Raw genomic sequence first — 15,580 nt, 5'->3', positions numbered from 1 at the left:
GTTGTGGGGATGAGGCCCCTGTCCTCATCAACATGGGGGCAAGGTGCTTTGGGGGGCTACCCCCAAAGACCAATTTTTACACACCCATTACTTCTATCATCCAAAGTTAAAGTGACACCAGAATGTATCCAAAAAATTTCTAATCTTGTTCCCAGTGCACTACATTGTGGCCTCATCATACACACTGGCTCCCCAGCTGTTGTTGGGCAAAATAAAGGCAGCTTGCAGGGAAAATGTCATTTTTTTTGGTTTAATAAATGCAATTAATGCTGCAGCAGATTCTAGACATGGCACAGATCTGCCACATTACAGGTACACTAAGGGGACCCCCCAGGAACTATATTGGAAGGCATTTTTCATTTTTATGCTTTCACTTTAAAAATCAAAAAAATCACTGCTCATTTAAAAATTATGTTTTTCACAAACTTTTTTTTTATTGATACATGTCCCCCAGGGCAGGACCCGGACCCCTATAACCATTGTATGCCCAATTACTTGCAAATAAGCCTTCAAAATGGACACTTTTGATTTTTAACATTCAGGTCCCATTGACTTCAAGGGGGTTCGTTATTCGGGTCTGAACTTTTGCGGTGTTTGAAAGTTCTGGTGCGAACCGAACAGGGGTCCCTACTCTTCAAGACACTAGCCAGTGTCCCCTTTAGCTCACACCCAGCAGCTGACTTCTAGCACCCAGAGGGGGATCTAGCAGTGCAAGTACCAGGGATTCCCTGTGGGGGTCTGTACTCACAAGGCTCCTAAAGCACCAGCGGCAGCCTTTTTCAGTAGTACAAGGCAGGATCCGTGGACATCCTCCCTCAGGCAGCTCTCACCAAGGGTTGCAGCTTCAATGTTTCAGGCCTCAGGTCGCCCACCCAAGGCTGCATGGCAGCCTGTGCTGAGGCGGGGGGGGGCAGCCCCCCCACCTGGACCTCTCTCTGTAGAGAAAGACCAAAGCCCATGCGCTTAGCAAATATAAATACAGTCACCCAGCATGCATTGGGGCACATCCTCTTCTAATTAGCCAGGGTTGTGTGAACATCTCATCTGCCTGGTTTTCACCCACTGTCCAGTACATTCCATAGCTACTAGACCAGTGTGAAACTGCTCAAGACAGTATAAACAGCACCAGAGCACACTGAGCAGACCTTACTAAACAATCACAGCCTCTGTTAAGCAGACAGCACATACATTTACTTAGCTGTCTCCCTGTTAAAGCAGAACTTCAGTCATTCTTTCAACTTTCCATCTATTAAATCTAATGCCCTTGTTGTTTTACTTTTGGATAGTAAAACATTTTTTTCTGCCAATAAATACCTTATACAGCCCACTTCCTGTTTCTTGTCTGTTAAAAAGCCTAGGCTTATGACATCATACACAGCGCTCTCTCTCTCTCTCACTCTTGTGAGAGTTTGCCAGGAAGGGAGGTGGGGATGAGTCATAAGAGGGCCAATGAGAGTTGCAAGGCTGCAGAGCTGGACATGTGCCTCTTTGTGTCTATTTAAATCCAGGAAGTGAACAGGCAGCAGCTACAGCTGCCCACAGTTAAAATGGCTGCAGCCAGACTTAGTGGAGGGAGATTTCTGCAGCAGATTTGCCAAGTACAGAATCACAGTATATATATAAAATAATATGCAAAGTGGTTGGAGGGAAGCTTCAGAATGTCAAAGATGTTTTTATTACAAATTACCGTATTTATCGGCATATAACACGCACCGGCATATAACACGCACCCCAATTTAGGAGGGAATTTTAAGGAAAAAAAACTTTTAGGAGTTAAAAGGGAAAAAAACTTACATTTAAATGCCCATCATTGCAGCCTACTCAGTGCAGCCTTGCCCCAGTGCAGCCATGTCAGTGCAGCCTTGTCAGTGCAGCCTTGTCAGTGCAGCCTTGCCCCAGTGCAGCCATGTCAGTGCAGCCTTCCCCAGTGTCCATTGCAGCCTTATCCCAGTGCAGCCTTGCCCCAGTGCAGCCTTGCAGCTCGCAGTTTGATCCCCTGCGATCCTGAGCTTCAAAATCGCCGACCGCGATTTGAAAATGGTGCCGCCGGCGCCGAAATACACAGAGCCGGTCCTCAGCTCTTCTCGGCGGCTCTCGTTCACTTTCGGCTCCACTCGTAGTCCCGCCCGGGATGGGCGTGACTGTGAGCGGAGCTATCCGAACCTAGCCGAGTACACTCGGCTAGGTTCGGGTGGCGTAGAGTGAAGCCGAAAGTGGCCGAGAACCGGCTCTGTGTATTCCGGCGCCGGCGACGCCATTTTCAAATCGCGGTCGGCAATTTTTTAGATCTGTCAGCTCAGGATCGCAGGGGATCGGCGTATAACACGCACCCGTGATTTTCCCCTGATTTTAAGGGGAAAAAAGTGCGTGTTATACGCCGATAAATACGGTATTTGATCAGACTGCAGTTCCTCTTTAAGCAGAGAAACTAAAAACTATATACACTCACTTTAGCGCCTACCTAGGAGTGTACTACATAACATAACATAACTAAAAACACCATAAAAATAGGTTATAAACTTCACAATATCGTGATGACAAATAAATTACGTGTAAAAAAATAGACTTACAAGGTACAATAATAGCCACTTTAAGAATATTACATATAATGGGTGTATGGCCCTTTAAAAGATTGATCATACAGTACCTTGCAAAAGTATTTACCCACCTTGGCTTTTTACCTATTTTGTTACATTACAGCCTTTAGTTCAATGTTTTTTTAATCTGAATTATACGTGCTGGATCAGAACACAATAGTCTAAGTTGATGAAGTAAAATTAGAAAAATATATGCATAAAACTATTTTGCAGAAATAAAAAAGTGATAATTGGTATGTGCGTATGTATTCACCCCCTTTGTTATGAAGCCCATAAAAAGCTCTGGTGCAACCAATTACATTCAGAAGTCACATAATTAGTGAAATGATGTCCACCTGTGTGCAATCTAATGCCCCGTACACACGGTCGGATTTTCCGACAGAAAATGTGTCATAGGACCTTGTTGTCGGAAATTCCGACCGTGTGTAGGCTCCATCACACATTTTCCATCGGAATTTCCGACACACAAAGTTTGAGAGCTTGCTATAAAATTTTCCAACAACAAAATCCGATGTCGGAAATTCCGACGCACAAAGTGCCACGCATGCTCAGAATAAATTAAGAGATGAAAGCTATTGGCTACTGCCCCGTTTATAGTCCCGACATACGTGTTTTACGTCACCACGTTTAGAACGATCGGATTTTCCGACAACTTTGTGTGACCGTGTGTATGCAAGACAAGTTTGAGCCAACATCGGTCGGAAAAAATCCATAGATTTTGTTGTCGGAATGTCCGATCAATGTCTGACCGTGTGTACAAGGCATAAGTGTCGCATGATCTGTCATTACATATACACACCTTTTTGAAAGGCCCCAGAGGCTGCAACACCTATGCAAGAGGCACCACTAACCAAACACTGCCATGAAGATCAAGGAACTCTCCAAACAAGTAAGGGACAATGTTGTTGAAAAGTACAAGTCAGGGTTAGGTTATAAAAAAAATATCCCTAGGAGCACCATCAAATCTATCATAACCAAATGGAAAGAACTTGGCACAAATAACAGCAAACCTGCCAAGAGACGGCCGCACACCAAAACTCATGGACCGGGCAAGGAGGGCATTAAACAGAGAGGCAGCACAGAGACCTAAAGTAACCCTGGAGGAGCTGCAGAGTTCCACAGAAGAGACTGGAGTATCTGTACATAGGACGACAATAAGCCGTACGCTCCATAGAGTTGGGCTTTATGGCAGAGTGGCCAGAAGAAAGCCATTACTTTCAGCAAAAAAACAAAATGGCACGTTCTGAGTTGCAAAAAGGCATGTGTCTGATGAGGTCTAAAAGTGAACTTTTTGGCCATCAAAGAAAATGGTATGTCTAGCGCAAACCCAACACATCATATCACCCAAAGAACGCCATCCCTACAGTGAAACATGGTGGTGGCAGCATCATGCTGTGGGGATGTTTTTCAGCAGTCAGGACTGGGCAACCGGTCAGAGTTGAGGGAAAGATGAATGGTGCTAAATACAGTGACATTCTTGAGCAAAACCTGTACCACACTGTGTGTGTTTTGAGGCTAGGATGGAGGTTCACCTTCCAGCAGGACAATGACCCCAAACACACTGCTAAAGCAACACTTGAGTGGTTTAGGGGAAACATGTAAATGTGTTGGAATAGTCTAGTCAAAGCCCAGACTTTAATCCAATAGAAAATCTATGGTCAGACTTAAAGATTGCTGTTCACAAGCGCAAACCATCCAACTTGAAGGAGCTGGAGCAGTTTTGCAAGGAGGAATGGGCAAAAATCCCAGTGGTAAGATGTGGCAAGCTCATAGAGACTTATCCAAAGTGACTTGGAGCTGTTATAACTGTAAAAGGTGGCTCTACAAAGTATTGGCTTTGCGGGGATGAATAATTATGCACATTGATTTTTCTGTTATTTTTTCCTATTTGTTGTTTGCTTCACAATAAAAAAAAAATCTTCAAAGTTGTGGGCAAGTTCTGTAAATTAAATGATGCACATCCTCAAACAATCCATGTTAATTCCAGGTTGTGAGGCAACAAAACCCTAAAAATACCAAGGGGTGAATACTTTTGCAAGGCAATGTACGTCCTGCAATAGTCTTACATAACAGAGGGGATCCCAACAGTGCAGTAAGCTTCAATAAACCGTGACCATGACGACACGCGTTTGGTAGAGCTGGGTGACTGAGTGGCGAAACCGGAAGTGATGCGGGACCCACGGCCCCACCGTTCTGTAATACAATCTAACACCTTTTAATTGTTTGCATATGCATTTTTTATTATTAAAATACATCTATTGAAGCTTACTAACGTACAATACATGTAAGAAGATCCATTTGGGGAAGTTGAGAATCTACTGGATGTGTATGCTCTTCATCATAAGACTTTGAATCTATTCAAAAGAGACACTTATTTATATTTATGCACTGGTGAAAGCGATAATGTTGATAGTGATGGCCTGGCCTGGTCATGAAGGGGGTAAATCTTCTGAAGGTCAAGTGGATAATCATTCCTCTCTTCCTGACTCCAAATTCACTCCTACACAGTAGACAATTAATGCAGCTCTCTCCTCAGGAAAACATTAAACGATAACTTACGTTCGTAGAGCACCCCTGAATTGTGAAAAACCGCAAAGGTTGGTTGTGATAAAAAAAAATGCTTATACGTACAGTAAATGCCTATTTTCAGGGTAAATACAGTAATAATTTTATTTTATTAAAGCCTTAGAAGGTGCAGGGCATTTGTTATGATATGGGAATGCTGGGCTGCGCATCCGCCAGAGAGGAAAAATCCGCAAACAACTAAGACCACGAACTCTGAACCGCGACTTTGTGGGGGTCGACTGTATGTCATTTCGCACAACCTATATGTAAGTGTTCTTAACCTTATTTTAATAAATTGTAATGTGGAGAACACTATGTCTATTTGCTTAACCACTTGACCACTGGGCACTTAAACCCCCTTAATAACCAGACCAATTTTCAGCTTTCGGTGCTCTCACACTTTGAATGACAATTACTCAATCATGCAACACTGTACCCAAATGAATTTTTTGTCCATTTTTTCACACAAATAGAGCTTTCTTTTGGTGGTATTTAATCACTGCTGGGTTCTTTATTTTTTGCGCTATAAAAGAAAAAAGACCGAAAATTCTGTAAAAAAAAAATGCATTTTTCTTCGTTTCTGTTATAAAATTTTGCAAATTAGTCATTTTTTCTTCATATATTTTGGCCAAAATTTATACCGCTACATATCTTTGGTAAAAATAACCCAAATCGGTGGATATTATTTGGTCTTTGTGAAAGTTATAGAGTCCACAAGCTATGGTGCCAATCTCTGAAAATTGATCACACCCGAAGTACTGACAGCCTATCTCATTTCTTGAGACCCTAACATGCCAGAAAAGTACAAATACCCCCCAAATGACCCCTTTTTGGAAAGAAGACATTCCAAGGTATTTAGAAAGATGCATGGGGCGGGACCGGAAGTTGCCCTGCATGGACGCCTGAACCTCCAGCTCTCCACCAGCCCACAGCGTTAAGGCCTAAAAGGGGGACTTTTAGCCACATTTTATGGGAGGCAGCAGGAGAACCAGATCCTCCAAACCCAGGGGATCATCCCAACCACCGTCCGGCTCCACAACAACCCTCCACGGGTATTTTAAAGCCTCCTCCATGTCCGAGGACGAGCGGGACAAGATGGCGCCGATGGCCCCTGCCTCCTCCACGAGGCAGCCACCGCAGCGGAGCTCGGCATCCCCTCCGCTACTCCAGAGTACAGCGGACCTGGATCGGGAGACAGAGGAACAGAGGAGCAGGGGATCAGCAGCGGTGAGTCCACCCCCTCCTCTCCCGGCACAAGGGAAGCATCCCTGCGCACCTCAGGACACCTTACTAGACCTCACTGCTAACCCCTATACGCAGTGCTCACAGGCCTTCCCGCAGCTGCTGCGCTCCGAGTCTGATCCATCCATATCCCTGGGGGGGGCGGCGTCCCCCACACCCTCACTGCAACTTAGTTATTTTCCCCCGCTGCCAGGACCAGAGAACATGGGGGACATTGGACTGGTATCAGAGAGGAGGTATGAAAGAGGCACCCCCCAACCAATGTCTGGCCCCCCCCTGTCTCCCCTCAACCGCAGCGACAAACTCGCCATAATGCCTCTAGGCCCACAGAGCAAGGATCAAGCCAGACAAAATCATATGCCCAGGTGACGAGCTCGCCGACCCTGATCCCTATGGAGGTTCTGGAAGGAGGCCCCCCCTCTTACTCATAGAGGCCTTTATGGGGGGACATGAAGGATCCTCAACCACAATCTTGGGACTCTCTGAGATCAGCACCCCCCCATTTCCAAGGGAACCATCCCCACCACACAGGGACCACGTCCAACGCTTCCAGCACCCCACCTCATGGCAGGATTGCCTCCAGGCTATTCCCACTAAGGAGGACTTTAGGCTCCTTATTGAAGAGGTCAAATCTGCATGCCGAGCAGAAATCCAAGTGATACATGCTAAGCTTAAACATTTATCTGAAAGGGTGGAGATGGCGGAGGAGGAAATCCAGGAGACCAAGTTGGCGGTGCATCGCACCCAAGTACAGGGGGTCGACCATCATATAATGCTCCGGAACATGCAACGTCATATTGAAGATTTGGATAACCGGGGACGCCGAAACAACATCTGAGTCAGGGGTCTGCCTGAGTCAGAGGGTCCCGAAGATCTTCACGAAACACTGCAACTCTTGTTTAACAACCTTTTGGGAGACCCCCCAAACAAACCCATTGAGATGGACCGTGCCCACCGTGCCCTACGTCCTAAAGGGCCCATCTCCAGACCCCGAGATGTCATATGCAGGATCCGTTCCTTTCCTCTGAAAGAGGACATTATGCGCAAAGCCCGCACCACAAAAAAGGTACTTTTTGAAAACACGCAAGTCCAGCTATTTCCAGACCTTTCCTGGATAACATTACAGAAACGCAGACTGCTCCAACCCCTACTTATTTTGCTCCAAGAAAATGACATCACATACCGCTGGGGATTCCCCTTTAGCCTCACTGCCTGCCAGCAGGGAAAATCAGCAGTGCTACGTTTTCCGGAGGACTTGGAAAATTTTTGTGATACCTTGGAGATCCCTATACCTCGCTTGCCTGAATGGGACTTAGTGGATTTGCCTAAGCCACCTCCCGTGGTATGGCAGAAGATCCCACCAACTAAGCGCCCCAGAGACCAGGACTCTCCCAGTGGATCTACCAAAGCAAAGCCTAAAAAAGGATGACTGCCTTACTTCCTTCTCCTGCCCCTCCCAATGCAGTTATAAGTTATTCCCCCTAGGCCTCCCCCGCCTATCACTTCACTAGCAATATTGGGCACCCCCTTTTGTTGGAGACGTGTCAGTAGTGGTTCTTCTGATCACTGATCCCCCCTAGAGGTTAACCCTACTAGAGTTCCCCATTGTTACTCTGTTTTGAGAGTTTGAACACGGTTGATTCTGTCTCAAGATGTTCACTGTGCCCCCCCGGACTGGGCCCCACTTGGGGGCCCCGATCGGGGGGACCTACTGGAACTTATTGGAATCCGGGCGATATATACTGTCCGGGACAACAACAAAATGTTTTTTTCTAACTGATATGCTACTAACCATTTTTCTCCTTTCTCTCTCTCCTCTCTACTTATTCTGCTCTTTCCCTCTCCCCCCCACCCCTCCCCTCTTCATGGCTCGCCGCAGGTCTGGGACGGGCACCTGGCTACATCTCACGTTTGAACCTCCTCACTTCCTGGACTTCCTGAAGGGCTCACGGCTGGATAAGCTAAGTAATCTGGTGCACGTACACACTGATGACCATGGCTAAGATCTTGTCGTTTAATGTCCACGGCTTGAACTCAAACAAAAAAAGACATCTCACATTGAGGGAGCTCAGGCAGGTTGGGGCAGATGTAGCTATGCTGCAGGAGACACATTTTAATAGAGGGGATGCTTTCGCCTTTGCATTCAAACAGTACCCCCAGATTTATCAGGCCTTTAGTCCTCGTAAGCGTGCGGGTGTGGCCATCCTATTTAAAAGAGGCTCTCCATTTAAATGCCCGGGAGGACATTATATAATTTTGAGGGGTCAGTGGCAAACACAGGCGGTAACTTTCTGCAATATTTACGCACCCAACACCCATCAAATACATTTCCTGTCTAGGGTCCTTGCACGCCTGTTTAAGCAGCCCAATGATTATTTGATCATTGGCGGAGATTTCAACCTAGTGCACTCGGTAGGTCTAGACCGCCATGTGATTAATTCCACAACCCATCAGACCCGGGCCGCCCGTGACTCCAAGTTGTTTCGTCAACTAACCAGGCGTCATGCTTTATTTAATGCATGGAGGGCTCTACACCCAGGAGATAGGCAATACACATTTTATTCTGCCCCTCATCGCATGCACTCCCGCCTAGACTATTTTTTCGTTAACAATAACACCTTACGTGCCACCAAAACCGCCCGGATCCTCCCCATATCTTGGTCCGACCACGCTCCAGTTCTTATATCACTAGAAATAGGCATCCCTACTCGCAAACCCAGTAATTGGCAGCTAAACAATTTCCTCTTACAACACATCCCGTCCAGATCGGAATTAGAGACAACTTTGCAGAACTATTTCTTAGAAAATAACACCCCTGAAGTCTCCCTACCCATTCTATGGGAGGCTCACTAGGCAGTCCTCAGAGGACGGTGTATAGTGATCTCTTCGGCTATGAAGAAGAATGCGATGGCATCCAAAATTCAAGCCGAGAGAGACCTCAAGGCTCTAGAACTCCGCCTGCAGGTATCACCATCCCTAACCCTTCTTAAAAAAGTGGTCTGTCTCAGAAACACCCTCCGAGACTTGGCGTTAGGACATGTAGAGAAGGCACTAACTCGACTAAGACAAACATACTACGATAAAGGTAATAAGGCCCATACCATCCTGGCGCCTAAACTGTCGGAGCGCTCTCACATGTCCACACCCCACCAAATTAAAGATAAAAAGGGGGCACTCCTGTCACACCCCCAAGACATAGCCCGGGCCTTTGGAGAATTTTACACAACCCTATACAACAATCCTGAAATTCCCCAAGATCCGCCCCTCCTGATATAAAAGACCATATGAGACAATACCTGGAGGATAGTGGACTCCCCAAAATACAGAAGACGGACCTAATGTCACTTAATGCTCCAATTACAGAGGAAGAGTTAACGGCCACTATCAAAACTCTGCCCTCACATAAGTCCCCTGGACCAGACGGCCTTCCTTATGAGTATTATAAGGCATTCCTCCCGATTCTCCTGCCCTATATGTGTGTAGGATGTTTAACGCCTTCTTTCAGAAAACCCTCATTCCCGCTGATATGCAGAGGTCGTTCCTCACGTTGATTCCCAAACCTGACAAAGATCCTTCTGTGTGTGCCAGCTACAGGCCAATCGCACTTCTAAACTCTGATTTAAAAATCTTTACTAAACTCCTCTCAATGCGACTGAACCTGATACTTCCCTCGCTAATACACAAGGATCAGGTGGGATTCGTCCCCCTGCGTCAGGCGGGAGATAACACGAGACGAATTATTGACCTGATAGACGTGGCGAACAGGAATAAGCTGGAGGCGTTAGTTCTCGGTTTAGACGCAGAAAAAGCTTTCGACCGCCTTGGCTGGTCCTTCCTCTTCGCCACGTTGAACTGCATGGGATTTCAGGGCCCATTTCTACAAGCTATCAGGCATCTGTACACTAACCCCTCATCTCAAGTAAAAACTCCCTTTGCCCTTTCGCAGGCATTCCCAATCGCGAATGAAACCCGCCAGGGGTGTCCACTCTCACCGTTACTTTTTGCGCTGTGTGTTGAGCCTCTGGCGGCGTCCATTCGAAAAAATCCGAATATCCACGGTATCCCGTTGAAAGATAGGGAATTTAAGTTGGCCCTATTTGCTGATGATATTATTCTCACCCTGACCCAGCCCAGAATATCACTCCCTAATTTGCACGCTGAACTCGACTTATATAGATCCCTGTCGGGGTACAAGATAAATACAGCTAAATCAGAAGCCCTACCCATTAATATTCCAACACAGGAGACCCAACATCTACAACACTGTTTCCCCTACCACTGGAAGTCATCATCACTGAAATATTTGGGAGTACAGATAACTCCCTCCTATTCCACCCTATACCGAGCCAATTACCCTCCTCTCTTTAAAACCATAAGGGACCTCCTATTGAAATGGAAGGCTCATCATATCTCCCTGCTAGGGAGGATAGCTTCTGTTAAGATGGCTATCCTGCCGAAGCTGCTGTACCTATTCCAAACTCTCCCCATCCCAATACCACAGGCGGAGCTGAAGAAACTGCAGGCGGATCTAACACGATTTATTTGGAACTACAAAAGACACAGAATCTCACAATCAGTCATGACAGCGGCGCAATCAGACGGCGGATTATCATTCCCTGACCTAACTAAATACTACCAAGCCACCCAATTGCGAACCCTGGCCTCTTGGTTCACCCAACGCTCTTATAAGTGGACAGAAATATAAAAGCTATGGATGGCCCCAGGCCACCCAAACAGCATGCTGTGGAATGCAGAGGTGAAGATGGGGTCCACTCAGCTTTTGGGCCCCATGCTCCACCTAAGTACACTTTGGCGCAAACTATCACGGCTTTATAAGCTATGCTCAGAAAGCTCACTCCTCACATAGTTCCTCTACAACCACAGACTGCCTGCAGGTCTTACTCACCAGATGTCCTCTCCGTGAGTGACGAGGAATCTGTTCCATTTTGGTCATTTGGTACACCCATGCACGCGAAGATTGCTGTCCTTCACAGAACTCCAGAAAAAATTTGATTTACCAAGGCAAGTGTTCTATGGGTACTTGCAGATTAGGCACTATGCTCAATCAATCGCCCCGAATTTACAATTCTCGGCCCCATCGCCCTTTGAGGGACTGATGTTGGAAGGCTCGACCAGACGCGGGCTAATATCCGATATTTACCGGATATTAAATTCTTACAACATCACAGATCACGGCAAACATCCATACATGACCCGCTGGGAGAGGGTCTTGGGGGAAGAGATCCCAGAATCTACCTGGAAGACGATTTGGTCCCAGGCGGCTAAAAGCTCACTATGTACATTGTATAAAGAGAATGCCTACAAAGTTCTTTTTTTCTGGTATATGACACCTGATGTCCTCCACACCATTTTCCCATCTAGTTCGGATAGATGTTGGCGGTGCATGAAAGACAGAGGGACCTTATATCATATCTACTGGTCATGTCCCAAAATAGCTCCCTTCTGGACGGAAACGCAATTATTGCTGAATCGCCTACTGGGCGTCCAGGTCCCCAAAGTCCCGAAGCTGTTTCTTCTAGGAGTGTCTGGATTACATATATCCCGACACTCCAGGAAGCTGCTGGGCCATGTTCTTACAGCAGCGAGATGCCTGGTAGCCCTGTATTGGAAGAAACAGATTCCACCCTCCCAAACAGACCTCTATACCAGAATAAAGGACATAGAGCTAATGGAGAAAATGACAGCCAGGATACAAAACAGATTGGAGGCTCATGACAAGGTCTGTGAGGAATGGCACAGGCGGGAGGACCCGCCCTAGGCCTGCGGCCAGACCCCCCCCCTTCTCCCCCTCCCCTTCTTATCCCTCTTTTCTTCTTTCCTCCTTTATCTTCTTTCCTTCTGTAAAATGCTAAAACATATTCAGTCCAATGATGTTACTAGCGGGTTGACAGCCCTAGATGATATGGAATGTATTACACCACTACTGTATGTGGATGACTATCATCAAAAGCTCACTGTTTACTGGATTGACTGTCTACCAATCGCACTTAATTACAAGCGACATTACTGTTCTATGTATACATATGTCTCTATGCTTAATAAAAAAATGTTATTTGAAAAAAAAAAGAAAGATGCATGATGAGTTTTTTGAAGTTGTCATTTTTCCCACAATTCTTTGCAAAATCAAGATTTTTTTTTTCTTTTTTTTTTTTTTTTTTCACAAAATTGTCATATTAGCAGGTTATTTCTCACACACAGCATATGCATACCACAAATTACACTCCAAAACACATTCTGCTATTACTCCTGAGTATGGCGATACCACATGTGTGAGACTTTTACACAGCGTAGCCACATACAGAGGCCCAACATGCAGTGGAGCACCTTCAGGCATTCTGGAGTGCCCAGGCCAATTCTGACATTTCTCTCCTACATGTAAAAATCATAATTTATTTGATAGAAAATTACATAGAACCCCAAAACATTATATATATATATTTTTTAGCAAAGACCCTAGAGAATACAATGGCGGTCGTTGCAACTTTTTATCTCACACAGTATTTGCGCAGCAATTTTTCGAACACGTTTTTTAAAAAAAAAAAAACAGTTTTGTGCTTTCAAAAAAAACAAAACAGTAAAGTTAGCCCAATGTTTTTGCATAATGTGAATAATGAAGTTATGCCGAGTAAATAGATACCTAACATGTCACCCTTCAAAATTGCACACGCTCGTGGAATGGCGTCAAACTTCGCTACTTAAAAATCCCCATAGGAGACGCTTTAAAAAATTTTACTGGTTTCATGTTGTGAGTTACAGAGGAGGTCTAGGGCCAAAATTATTGCTCTTGCTCTACCGATCACAGTGATACCTCACATGTGTGGTTTGAACACCATTTTCATATGTGGGCGCAACTTACGTATGCGTTCGCTTCTGACTGCGAGCACACGGGGAAATTTTTTTTTTTTTTTTTTATTGTTCATTTTACTTTATTTATTTTATTTTGAGGCTTTTTTCCAAAAAATAAATTTTTTGATCACTTTTATTTCTATTACAAGGAATGTAAACATCCCCTGTAATAGGAATATGGCATGACAGGTCCTCTTTACAGTGAGATATGGGGTCAATAAGACCCCACATCTCACCTCTAGGCTGGGAAGCCTGAAATAAAAAAAAAAATGATCCTGGCTTCGATCGTAGCAGTGAGTCGGTAGAAGCACCTGAGGGTGGTGAGAGGGGGGGGTGTCCCCTCTCGCCTCCCGTAAGAATGATCAAGCAGTGGAAAAGCCGCTATGATCATTCCTATGGTGTAGGGAATCGCCGGCTGAAAAAGTTGATATCTGAATGATGCCTATAGCTGCACCCATCATTTATGGCGGAGTATGGCGGGGTATGGCGGAGCATTGCACAGGATCATTGCAGAGTATTGCACAGGATCATTGCAGAGTATTGCACAGGGTTGCACAGGATCATTGCAGAGTATTGCACAGGGTCATTGCAGAGTATTGCACAGGGTTGCACAGGGTCATTGCAGAGTATTGCACAGGATCATTGCAGAGTATTGCACAGGGTTGCACAGGATCATTGCAGAGTATTGCACAGGGTTGCACAGGATCATTGCAGAGTATCGCACAGGGTTGCACAGGATCATTGCAGAGTATTGCACAGGGTTGCACAGGATCATTGCAGAGTATTGCACAGGGTTGCACAGGATCATTGCAGAGTATCGCACAGGGTTGCACAGGATCATTGCAGAGTATTGCACAGGGTTGCACAGGATCATTGCAGAGTATTGCACAGGGTTGCATAGGATCATTGCAGAGTATTGCACAGGATCATTGCAGAGTATTGCACAGGGTTGCACAGGATCATTGCAGAGTATTGCACAGGATCATTGCAGAGTATTGCACAGGGTTGCATAGGATCATTGCAGAGTATTGCACAGGATCATTGCAGAGTATTGCACAGGGTTGCACGGGATCATTGCAGAGTATTGCACAGGGTTGCACAGGATCATTGCAGAGTATTGCACAGCATGGGGGGGATGGCTGAGCATGGGGGGGATGGATGTGACTGTACATGTCACTGAGCTGCGCTGTGGGCACTACACATCCAGCCCACAGCGCGGCTCCCATCCAATCTCTCCCCCTCTGTACTGATCGGTACAGAGAGGGAAGGGAGGAACCGGCGTCATGACATGACGCCAGTTTGTTTACATGTGATCGCTCCATCATTTGACGGAGCGATCACATGGTAAACGGCCGCGATCAGTGATCCGTGATGGACCCGGCGGTCACGGATGTTCCCGTGTGCGCGTCCCAGGGGGCGCGCGGGAGCAGTTTTCTGGAATCACGTCATATGACGTGATCCCAGAGTTATCCAGCCGCCCTGCAGCCGTCATTTGGCTATGGGGCGGTTGGCAAGTGGTTAAAGTCTAAAGCCTTGTACACACTATAAGAAAATCAGGCGAACATTTTCGTCCAAAGAATTTTCGTACAATTTTCGTTTAGTGTGTACATAGCTTTCGACAGCCGTTTCCAATTTTTTTTTCTCATATGGGAACAGAACGAACGATTTTCGCTTAATGTGTACCATTTTCGTACAAGAAAAATCAGAAAAGAAAGACTGCGCATGATCAGAAACAATAAGCAACAAAAAAAAAAAAAAAAAAAACTTTTATCTTACAAGAATTTTCGTACAAATTTTCTTTCATTGGTTTCCGATTTTCTGTGAAACAACGTGGAAAATTGGACGTTCCTTCGCCCGATTTTCTTATAGTGTGTACCCCACTTAAGTTCACCTTTTTCTTTTTTTTCTAAAATTCAGCTCCCCTATGTACCAATATACTATGATTATACTTTGATTTTGAAAACAAGGCCTTACCTTAGCCCTTGCTGTATTTCTTGGAAAGCTTCAACACTTGCTGGCATGTAGATTCGGGACGGAGAAACCAGTAAGACACAGGAAGGAGTTTACCAGCTGACCTCATTAGCACCCACCCTTCACTCATCAACAAGTTTTTACAGCATCTCTCCACATGTGCATTTGCTTGTCTTTCCCAGCTTTCCTCCCGATGGGCTCAGGCTGTATGCTAAACTCTCTCGGACCACATGCAGCCCACAGGACAGAGATTATACAATCAGATTGTATAGTGTATGGCCACAGTTACACACCTAAAATTACCAAGTTGCACTTTCAGTGTCTTTAATTGTTAACGA

The sequence above is a fragment of the Aquarana catesbeiana genome, linkage group LG02 (assembly GCF_042186555.1).
Source record: "Aquarana catesbeiana isolate 2022-GZ linkage group LG02, ASM4218655v1, whole genome shotgun sequence".
NCBI classification, from domain to species: Eukaryota; Metazoa; Chordata; class Amphibia; order Anura; family Ranidae; genus Aquarana; species Aquarana catesbeiana.
Note: the sequence above shows the minus strand (reverse complement) of the source record.